The following is a 9365-nucleotide window of genomic DNA, read 5'->3' as shown; positions in this document are numbered from 1 at the left end:
CGACCACCTGCTCGGGGACTGTTGTCTGACTACTCGCTTGCTGAGGCCCCGATGGATCTTCTACTATGGCTTCCTCAGTGGCCAGCTGTTGGGTAGTCTGCTCTGTACTTATTGGCGGCGCCACGCCACTTCTGGCTAGCTGGTCTGGACTTTCTATGGACGCCGAGCTAGTACATCCGAGATAAGTTTAGAAAGCAATCATATTAAATGCAAATTGCTAACTTATATCAAGGTTACAAATACTTATATGTTGGAAGCACGGAATGATGTGGAGAAGGCGTGTCTCTTCGGCCGTACTTGCTCCACATGTTGTACGGGTGACTCCTGGTCTCTCTCTACATCCAGCACTATCGTTGGGCCTTGGTGCTTGACCCCTCCGCCACTTGTCCTTCGCGTTGCAGTAGTCGGTGGCGTGCTCGGTTGAGTTGTCGCTCCCATCGCCGGTCGTGTTCCTTCACCGCTGTCGGCGATGTGGGTCCCATAGGTGCGGAGGACCCACCTTGCTCCATCGACTCCAGTTGCTTCCTCCTTTTTCGAGGGACAAGTTGAAAGGTGTCTTCATCTTCTCCCTCCTCTGCGTCATCGTTCGGCCAAGCAGAAATCGCCTACCGACGCTTGCTGGCTGGGTTCTCCTCCAGGTCCTCCTCGGGCTCATTGATATTTAGCGCTCCCCCGGTGAGTAGGGTGGTTACTGATCTCTTCTTCGACTGTTTGGGGGCAGCCGGCCGCTTACCAACAGCTTTGGCCGCTGCCTCCTCTCTAGCTCCAAGCACCGCCTAGTTGATGTCCTCGTCCTCGATCTCAACGCTGGTCTGGGTGGTGGGATCAGCTCCTTGTGGCCACTCTACTCTAGGGGGTGGCGACACAAACACTGTCGCCCTATCCCGACCATTAATATGGGTAACAAAAGGGAGTGAACATAGTAAGTTTCCACTTACCCTACCACAATATAAGACTACGGGTACGCGGCAAGATGAGTTACCTTTGGGGGAGGTCGGGCAAGCTTGAAAGCATGCTCGATATCGCTCAATCTGGCATAATTTGGATCGGCTAAGTTAAATAGCTCGCCAATTCTAGCTTTGACTTCGATTTTATCAAGCGCCCTCTGCCTCGTCCTCGTCGGGTCTACGCTCCCTTGATACTCATAGCTAGGATGTACCCTCCTCTAGCAGGGCTAGACCCGTCGGCTGATGAAACTCCTGACTACGCTCGGACCATCCAGTTTTTTCCACGGGATCATTCCAAATATTTCTGGGATCTATCCCGGATGCTCGGGCTTCTCCGACCAGCTTGTCTTCTTCTCCGAAATGTAGCCCGCGTCGCACAGCGTAATCGTGTTCGGCTCTTTGCGGATGTAGAACCATTTTTTGTACCAGTCATCGAGCGACGTGTTCCATGGGTAGTGTAGGTACTGGGCTTTCATGTCGTCATGGAGGTTGAGGTATACACCCCCGACTATCTTCGAACCACCGCTTCCTTTCTTCCGTAGATAGAAAAGATGGCGGAAAAAATCAAAATGGGGCTAGAAGCCGCCATACGCTTCACGTAGATGAATAAAAGTGGCGATAAGGAGGATCGAGTTGGGGTGCAGATTGCAAATCTCAATCTTGTAGTAAAGACAGAGCCCCTGAAGAAATGGATGTATCGGAACTCCAAATCCCCGTTTAAAGAAATCCTCGAACACCACGATCTCACCTGGTTGTGTATCGGGGTACCCCTCGCCCTCCAGCGCCCACCATCCTACGAGCTCCTTATTGTGGAGTACCCCCATGGTGACAAGGTCTTCAATGGTCCGCTCGTTGCTTTTTGACTTCCACCATTCCTTCGCCATGACCCCTGTTTTCTTCTGCGCATCACTTTTCACCATTTCCTTTCGTTTTCCACTTCTCACTCCGGCCTTGCTGGTGAACGGGGAGTGCTCTGATCTTCAACAGCAGCGGGGGATTAGCAGAGGTGGCAGTCAAAGCGGCGGCGGATTGATTGGCGGTGATTTCGGATGTGTTAGGGTTGGTTGGCGAGAGGAAGACGAAAGCTACGGTTGCGAATGGCAATGGGGTTCAGTAAATAGTAACTAACCTATCATATACCGTATTTAACCCAAGAGTTATGTCGTTTCGTCTGCCCGAGACTCTTGGGGGACGTGCGCACGTGCCGTAGACGGTTGTTTTCACAGCCTCGAGATCTACGCCAATATATGCGCCTCTTCGTTGCCAGTGTGGGAGGGCCCACGCTGATGCACCTACTGACAGGTGCCACGCAATTATTTGCTTGACAAGACAAAAAGGCAGTATGACATGCTATACCCGTCTACTTTTTTGACCAGACGTGTCAGACCGGACTTGTCAGAACAAATAAATAAATACATAAAATAATAGTAAAAGTGGCATATGGTTTTTTGCCACACCTTTTGTGCTTGGGAACTATCCCGACCACCCTCGTGCTTGGGGACTGTTGCGGCTATCCTTGTGCTCGGGGACTGTCCCGACCATCATCGTGCTCGGGGACTGTTCCAACCACTCTCGTGCTCAGGACTATCTCGACCGCCATCATGCTCGGGGACTGTCCCGATTACCTTTGTGTTCGGGGACTATCCTGACTACGGTTATTCTCGGGGATTTGTCATTTTCCTCATGTTGCGCTCGGGGACTGCCCCGACCACTCTCCGACCATTACTCGGGGACCGCTCTCCTCGGCTACATGTGATTTGTACTCACATACAGTTGAGAGGCATTTATTTTTTCTCACTTAGACCTTGCTACAAGGCTGATACCTCGCCTTCCAGCAAGCTCGGGGACTACATCGGTACGATGCACCTGCCGGTGCAGCTCGTATCGCTTGTACGATGATTGGATTCTCAACTTAACTAGGAATTCTTTTTAGACCCTGACACCACGTGCCTACGTCACCTACTACTAGGCTCGAGGACTAAGTGGGCACACTTCACCTTGCAGTGAATGTGCTTATTTTATCGACCCCTACGCTCTGACTGTTGGCAATAACTACTGTACAAGGGTCACTTACATTTCTTTTCAGAAATACAAGTGGGCACACTTGATCAGGAAAGAAATCTTTTTCTTTTTTCTTTAGAGCACCATGCATTCTTCGGACAACCAGAATCTTCAGCTATAATCGTGGTCTACTGCTCTCTGTGCTGACCAGAATACTGCCACATCTGCTTGGTCAATGTTTCAACTAGTTGGAGATGACATGAAGACAGACCGCATTAGCCGAAGAAGATCAAACGGCGTGTCGCAACATAATACATGGTGCTCAGGGACTAGCTGTGGGGGTATTAACCCCTATACCCTTATGGCTAGGATTGGGCCAGCCCGGACCAGGGGGTCTGGCCCACCAAAAGACGACACGCGGCCCAGCCGATCTGCTCGGAGTCCCGCGCAAGGAATCAAGGCAGATTTGGAGATTAAGCAAAATTATGATCAGTTAGAATAGGAATCCTTATCCGGCCACCTATGTCAATTGTAACTGGTTGGGATTAGTTTCTAGATCTATAACCCTACCCCCCAGACTATATAAGGCGGGCAGGGGACCCCTCTCAAAAATCATCTCATTGACATACAGCAATACAATCAGACGCAGGACGTAGGTATTACGCCTTCACGGTGGCCGAACCTGGATATAACCTCGTGTCTGTCTTGCGTCACCATCTCGTTCGTAGCTTGCGCACCTGTCTGCCGATAATCTACTACCTTGGGCATACCCCTAGGTAGACTGCCGACCATATTTCGTCAACAATTACTTTGTAGTGTACTCCCTCTTTGTTGCTGGCACATAGTGATGCCACATTAAACCTAATCAAGTTCATGTTGCTAATCCCAATGATACATACCTTTGCTATGATGGACATACACCATCATCTCTAATTTTAAGACACCAATAATCGACCAGGGCATTTGAGTGCTTCACAAGTCACGTCATGCATCACTTACATTTTCCTCTCTAGAAGATCATCTTGTTTGTGCGCCTATCAGTCGGTGTTTAGCAATGTGTGGAGAAGATACATATGGTGATTGTAGCCACCATCAAACCAATGTAACAAAGCTACATGAGTTTGAGATATAGGAAAATGTTACTTTAATTTACACCCAAGTCGAGATAGTAGTCTTCATATTGTTGTTCACTGTTTTCTTTTGAAAGAATTAGGATGGGTTACTCCCTACACTGGTTATGTGTGTATATATAATGAAAAGCAACAACAAAAAATACAACTTGTCAAGGGAATCAGAAAACAAAGAAAGAGACAAAGAAAATTAAGAAGATTACTACTGGGCTTCGAGCCATTGGAAAATTAGAGGGAAGTATCTGCCTTTCGCTCGATGAATAATCAAAGTGAATTCTTTTCTTAAAATTGATCTGCAACTCTGAAGGGTTGGTGTTATTCCTCTAAAAACAAGATCACTTCTTGACATCCAGAAGCTCCAACACATGAGGCCAATCACTTGTAGAACGGTGCCTGGAGTTGATGCTTGAAGAATCTGAAGATGTCTTTTGGCTCTTGAAGTTTGTCAAGTTGTAGATTGAGGGAGCACCAACAAACTATCACAAAATTGCATGAAGGAAGAGGTGTGCAACAAATTCCTCAACTGAAGATGTGCAATGTACACAATTATAAGACTGCAGAACCATATTCTTATGCTTCAAAAGTTCATGTGTACTAAGTTTGTCCATGAGAAGTAGCCAACAAAAGACTGTGGTTCGGCTGAATTGAGGATTTCCATAGCCGCTTGAAAGCTTGTGTAGCAGAACCGCCTAATCTAATGCCTTCTAGGAGTACTTGTCTTCCATTAGACACTAAGTACTCAAGGAAGGACACTAAATTACGCAGTTCCATCGAGCACACCCCAAGGGAGAACCCAAAGATCCACATTTTTCCATCAGGATCACAAATGAGAGAATAAAGCTTACAACATTTTAGCCATTTCTTACATCCCTTTCCATGCAACATCAGAGTATAATAGTTATTGTTTATAATAGCAGAATATGATCATGTTATCAGAGTTATGAACAATTTAATTTAACAACAGAATATAAACATGTGATTAGAGTTACAACGGAAATAAATATCTATTCATGACATGATGAAGCATTGATATATAAACTATAACAACCGATTATAAAGCTTCTATTTATAAAAACATTTAGTGAGAGTTATAAATAAAAACTATGATCACAGCGTAAAGGAATCCTCGTTGAGCCCACCAGGAGGTTCCCACACATGAGTGTCAGCTCTAGCATCCGTCTATCACTTGCAACAGGATAGAACAAACCTTGAGTACTCAATTGTACTCTGCAAGACTTACCCGTCAGGAGAAAAGAAAAGACTCCAAGGATATGCAAGACTATCAGGCTTGTGGGTTTATTGCATCTGCAGGAGCATTACTAAACGTGCGTCCTTATATTCAATTTTATTAGCAGTCATCATTAGTTCATTAACTAACCATTCTATGTAAGCACCTGTACTACTTTTAAGCAGGTGGTAAGCAATCAGAACTAGTTTTACATTTTTCATATTCTAGTTCTTACTACGGTGCTAGACTATAGACAAGTCATACCGGATCACCCGGTGATTCGCGAACCAATGTATCCCAGCTAGGTACCCTGAAACACACATCCCGCTTGTACCCCAGGCACAAGCAAGACCAACCCACTATCCTCCTGTCACGGGGTCCAGGTCCCTGTCCAAACTTGAACTCTAAGCCCCCACTCCTGAGTCCTGGACTCAGTGCGGTGCTTAGACCTCCACCATCCCCGCCTCCAATCAGTCGGTCCAAAAAGAGCCGGAACCCATGACAAGAGAGCAATGAGCCTTCCCGCGCCCATACACAAGTATGTGTTCAGAATAATAAGTCTGTGACCTGACTACCATCTATTGCAACGGTCGGTCCTTAACCGACACAGGCGAAACAAGTGCAATCCGAGCCTCGCTCGAATGCCAAACCAAGTCCAAATCCAAAGTACCATTCCGCACGGTCTCCAATTATCATTCATATATATTCCATGTGATAGTAATATAACAACAACAATAATAATATATTTCCTATCTCTCACAAGTGATAGGCAATCACTTGACTTCTACCGGAGTCCTGTAGCATAGCAATCTATCTGATATTGTCATACTAGTAAGACTCATAGGATAAAGATATATATATATATATATATATATATGCAAGTGGGTTTCATTCAACTCCTTAAAACTTAATGCGCAAACATAATATAAAATGAAGAAAAGTTGGGGTTATGCACTGGGGCTTACATGGGTAACATATAACCAAAAGTTAGTATTCCATCTTTGTGTCCTAATCCCTGGCACCATCTTTTCAGCTACTTTGTTTGATGCCATCGATCCACCGTCGTTCCTATTATGATATGTATTGATGCAAATGCAGGGATGACACGATCAATCAAAAGGCAACAACAATTCTTAAAATGCGAGTGCACAAACCAAGCTAACAAGCTAACTCCTATGACTAATATATTAGCTAAGTATTAACTTCACTAAACAAAGCATCATTTTCATCAACAAGTACTAATCCTTACCCAATCAAGTCTCTTTTTGATTTATTAACAATTTAATATACTCGAAACTAGGGCACATTAACTACTCTAGTAAATTAATTATTATTGGGCTACAAGAATTACAGAGAACACCTGATAACACTTCTAACCTGCTATAAAATTTTTAGAGCTAACACTATCACCGATTCATCACGAAAATTCCTACAAGTTTATGTCTTAACAATATTAAGTATGTTAAAATAATTAGAGCAACCCTAAAAACATGTAGAACCTATGCGAACAAAATACACTATCAGATAGATCATGATTTTAGAAACTTAACCAAATTGGTTTGGCATTTTTATGATTTTTCTACATTTTATTATCAATTTTACAAGATCACTGCTTTGGAACAAAACACAAAACCAGAAAGGAAAAGCTTCATGGGCTCGGCCTGGCCCAGCACTGCCAGCTCGGCCAGCCACCGGCCCAGCGGCTAGAGGCCCAGGCAGGGGCGGAGGGCTCGTGCAGCCACAGGCCGTGGCCCATGGCGTAGCGAGCGTGGCCCAACGCGGCGCGGCGTGAGTGGCCCAGGCAGGGAAGGCGGGGGTCCACCCGCCGGCCCATGTGGCCCAACCAGGGAGGCGCCGGCTCTTTTGCAAAGAGACCCCTGATCTTCTCTCTATTCAACCTATAGTACATCACACACTATGCATCACTATTTATATGAGTCACGGTTTTACATTGGGAATCCTGGAAAAGCTTCTATTTCATTTTCTCACCTTCTCTCTTCTTCAGCTCGTACACAGAGCACGCGAAACTAGAGGCAGCGGTCGTCGGGGAGGCTGGGACCTGGCCAGAGAAAGACCGGCGGCGGCTGGGAAGAGCCGGTCGGGCTGCGCGGCTGCGAGGCGCGACCGCAGGCACTCGCAGCGTGGCCCGAGGCGGCCCTCAGCCTGCTGGCCGCGGGAGCAGGCGGCGGCAGCGATGGCTGCGCCGGTGACGGCGGCTTCCGACAGCGGCGTGGGTCGGCGGAGGAGGCGCAATAGGGGCAGAGGAGATCCTAGCCGCAGGTGCCGGTGGCCGCGGCAAGCCCGACCACAGCCCGTAGAGGCATGGCCGCGGACGGCGGCAGTGGACGAGTGGCATGGAGGCGGTCACTACGGCGGCGGTGCTGCAGTGCGCGGGTGGCGGCGCAGCGGCGGGGTGTGGGGCTGGAGACGGAGCTAGCCTAGCGCGAGGTGGCTGGCGACAGCGGGCATGGCTGCTGCCGGCAAAGCTTCGATGTCATCCATGGCGTTTGCGAGCAGCAAAGGGAGAAGCAGAGCGGGGAGGGCGAGAGCAGCAGCTTGCTGCGGTGGCCATGGTGTGCGCTCGGCTCGGCAAAGGCAAGCAGAGGGAGAGGCCGAGAGGACAACAGCTCGGTCTTGGCTTCATGGTGCACGAGGCAGCAGACAAGCAACATGGCAAGGACGCGGGCAGGAGCAAAGCCATGTGCTCCCCTCGGCAGTGGACGCAAGGACAGAGCAGGGCAGGGGCGACGCGGCGTGTGCGGCCACGGCGGAAAGGTCGCAAGGACAGAGCAGGCCGTGGTGAAATGAACGGCTCACGATACTGCTGGTAAAGGATATGTATAAGTGTATTTTCTATTGTATTTCGTTATTTATTTTTCAATAGAAAAACGACAAGGTGATTTAAGGACATGGCCTTGCTCGGGCACACGGCTAAGTTGAGCACGGTGTTCGGCCAGCGCAGCGCGATGACAAGATGAGCAAGGTAGCCCGCGAGCGCCAAAGCATGTGGTGACCGCGCACACCGGAATCGTGCGCTGCACGAATGTTAAAGCACGCCCAATTTCCAATCCAGCCTAGTTAAGACTAAACCAACACCTATACCATCATAAAGCACTCACTTTGATGCAATCAACAATACAAAAACTTGCAACTAGTGTTTAAACATTTTTGTTAAAAAATAAATGCCAAAATAGCATTGTTTACCACCCTTCATACTTAGAAACTTTAAGGTTTTCAGTTAGGACTAAGTAACCATTAACTCTTTCGTCGTAATTTTTAATAGATCTAAACCTTGCTAACCTCAACCAACAAATACTTCATGCCATAGTCCATACCTAATACTAACCCGTAGGAGCAAAATATATAAGCACCATTTAACTAATTCGCTCAATATGATTCGCCAAAAATGGTATTTTAAATATAAATTCAAGTGTTTGTCGTCTTAACGAAAATGCTTATCTTAATTTCCTATTTGATCATTGAGCTCCCACAACACTAGTTGACAACATCTATTTCCCAAAAGTTAATGTTGTATTTCCATCTACTAAACTTGTACTTCAATTTTTATTTAAGTACTAAATACAAGTTATGTTTTATTCTTGTTTACAGAAATTGATTTTCGTGCCAAACAATTAAAACTATTTCTCCTATTTTCTTGTTAAGATTTTTATTAGCACATTTAAGTAACTAACTCACTATATTTATAGATCTATTTCTCAGGTCATAACCTCAGTGCTAAACGAGCTCGTAACACCAGAGATGTTACAGCTTGGTATGTTATAAGTGACCACAGAGAGTTTTATATGCTTTGGCATCTGACAAGTTTGTTGAACCCCAAATGTAGGTCCACTTGTCATTATCCTGTGTAAGGTGGAGATTTTGAAGATCTAGAGACAAAATTTGTAGTTGTGGAAAGGCTGTGACAGACAAAGATAGATGGAAGAGTAGCTGTAGACTATCTAGATTTTTTTTGCCTTGGAGATGGAAACCTTATCATTCTTTGCAAAGGAGTGCAATTCAGGATAAAATTGATTGAGAACTCTGTCATTCGAGAGGTCC

General features: G+C 46.4%; 1 long non-coding RNA gene across 1 annotated transcript; it reads right to left on the bottom strand.

Moving 5' to 3' along the window:
- Positions 1 to 4108: 4108 nt before the first annotated feature.
- Positions 4109 to 8110, bottom strand: LOC136539724 (uncharacterized). Its single transcript, XR_010779750.1, has 2 exons — positions 7296 to 8110; positions 4109 to 7204 (listed from the first exon to the last, which is right to left on the bottom strand). It is a non-coding gene; the product is annotated as an uncharacterized lncRNA (long non-coding RNA).
- Between the last annotated feature and the right edge of the window lie 1255 nt (positions 8111 to 9365).

Source organism: Miscanthus floridulus, chromosome 2 (assembly GCF_019320115.1).
Source record: "Miscanthus floridulus cultivar M001 chromosome 2, ASM1932011v1, whole genome shotgun sequence".
Classification (NCBI taxonomy): Eukaryota; Viridiplantae; Streptophyta; class Magnoliopsida; order Poales; family Poaceae; genus Miscanthus; species Miscanthus floridulus.
This window is presented reverse-complemented; position numbering and strand designations above follow the sequence as displayed.